We start from the raw sequence: 2,526 nt of genomic DNA on the forward strand, positions 1-2,526 counted from the left end.
TGGGGGATCTGGTCGAGGGGATACCGCAGCGATGGCGTGCTGGCCGGGCAGAGAGCCGGCGCCGGGCGGGGAAGGCCGAGGGTTCTCCGTGGAGACCGTGACGGTTCTGCTCCCCCGGCAGCCCTCAGCCTGCCTTTACCTGCACCCACTCCCCCCAGCTCCGGATCTTCCCTTGGAGAAGTGGTCAGGTCAGGAGGAGGCCATCGGATGGCTCTGGGGCGAAGGCCGCACAAATCAAAGCAGCCGGCGTGCCACTCTGCAGCCAGAGGCAAGCAGGGAAGCCTTCTGCAACACCCCTATTGTAAAGCAGTCCAAGATCTTGCCTTCAGGGACCCTCAGCTCTTGGTGCTGCCTGCTCCCAGAGAGCAGACACACTTTTTCAGCACTTTCCCCAGATCTTTCCATCCACCACAGCTGCCTACCCCCCAGTCCTCTGGCACTGCTACTCACCAGTGCAGAGCTGGGGTAGATCCCCACTGCCTGCAGTCGCAGCTGCACTCCTGGGCGAGGCCTTCCCCTGTGCCTCTGAACTCCATGGGCACCTGCAGGCATTTGTGTCACCCTCTCCGGTGGCAGCAAACCCGTGGGAGGCGCCTCCCTGCCACAAAGCCAGGGCTTAGCAGAGGGGTGAGGAGTGGAACAAAACCAACAACCCCAGTCAAGAGCAAAATGGAGCCAAATGAAGCCTTGTGCAGGGCTTCCCCTGCTGGCTCTCAAAGGGAGGCAGCAGAGGTGGCCCAGCAACTTTTGGGGTGTCTCTTTGGCTGCCTTGTTTGTGCTGCTGGCTCTGTGCCCAGAGCAGGGTGAAAGGTACAGCCTCTGAGCTGGGGCTGCTGGAGGCCACTGTCTCCACCAGGACCTGGCCAGGACTCAGCTTGGATTGCTGCCACAGCAACCCACTTCTGCCAGGGCTGGTGGGCACTGCTTTCCTGGCACCCCATTCCTGCAGGCACAGTCAGGAGAGCAGCCCGGGAAGGGTAGAGCCCTGTGCACCTCACCAGGCTCTGGGCTACCTCATTTTTCATTGCTACAAGCACAATCAGACCAGGGACCTGCCCCAGGAGCTTCATTCCTGCCTCAGGGGTGAAAAGGTCATCTATAGGCCTGTCAGCCTTTTCCAGCTCAGTGGGGCAGAACCAGCCTACAGATGGCAGCCAGCTTCCCACTCACTACAACTCCAAAGTAGGTTTCCCATCTTTTGGCCTGTTAAATGACACGTGTGGGCAGCCCAGCCTGCACTGCCAGCTGGTGGAGGTGCCAAGTGGACCAGAACACATCCTCACAGGGCAGGAGGAGGGCAGCTGGGCTCTGGGCAGGAGGACCAGCTGTATGCAGAAAAGGTTTCCAGCAGAGCTATTCCTAGTGCTTGCCAGCACAGCGTGGAGCCCAGGGCATGTGGGGCTGCCCACCACAAAAGGTAGAAAGGCATCAGGGGTGGAGCGGCTCCAGGAAGGGCAGCAGCAGCAGCACAGCAAGGCAGAGACCCAGCTAGGTGCCCTGGAGCAGAAAGGCCTCCTGCACAGCAGTTTGAGGCATTATTTGCTTAACAAGCATTGAAAAAAGCCAAAGTTTGGAGTCTTAAATTAAACTGACACTACCACAGCATTAAGGTTTAGGTTTACACAAAGCAGGGCCAGTAACTTGTTTCCCTGGCTCTGGGACCCAGGCCACTAAAGCTGCCAGTGCTTTTACTCTCCAAGGTGATAATTTCCACCCACCCACTTCCTACCTGCCATAGCCATGGACTTTGGCCCTTCAGTCTCAAGGAAGCCAAAGTATGGCTGCACTCCCCCTTCCCGTGCCCCAGGTTTTGCTAGAGGAACACTTCCCAGCTGCACAAGAGGGATGAACCTATACACTCACTTCCTAAGCACCTCACCACCCCCACCCCCTCACGCCCAGTAAGCATAAAGCTTATTTCATACTTAGCCAGAATTTGGGCCCTAAAGCTCTGCAGACTGGCTTCAGTGCACATAGTAGGAGCAGGAGGGGAAGCAATAGCTTAGCACTCCTCTTTGAAACCTGGAATTTGACATCTGTTGAAGGGCTGGAGGAAAGACGGTTTCCTGCAGCAGGGAAGCCCTTTCTCACGGCTTCAAGGCTCTCTACTAGAGCCAGCATCTCACCCTGATCTCAGCTCCCCCTGGGGAAGATAAGGGAAGAGGAGAGAAGTGGTTTGGGCATTATTTTTACTGCAAAGTCAGGAATCAGCCGTGAACCACCATCTGGTGGTGATGCTTGCTGGAATGACCACAGGAGCCTGCAGCTACCCCAGGAACTGCTGAGATCGACTGCAAGAGACTTGTGGGTACTCTTGATTTTTTAGCCAAATGTTGGCTCACACCCAGGAATTGGTCCCATTTGGATCATTCAGTGACCAGAGTGGCTTCACCCACACTGGAAACAGCTTTGCTTGATGGACAGACACCCAAGTATCACATCCTTCCCAAAAATCAGCTGGCAAAGATGCAGATCTCAAAAGAAACACGGATGGGGCTGGCTTTGCTGCCGGGTTTTTCACAAATG

This window comes from Merops nubicus, unplaced genomic scaffold (genome assembly GCF_000691845.1).
Source record: "Merops nubicus isolate BGI_N331 unplaced genomic scaffold, ASM69184v1 scaffold46413, whole genome shotgun sequence".
Taxonomy (NCBI): Eukaryota; Metazoa; Chordata; class Aves; order Coraciiformes; family Meropidae; genus Merops; species Merops nubicus.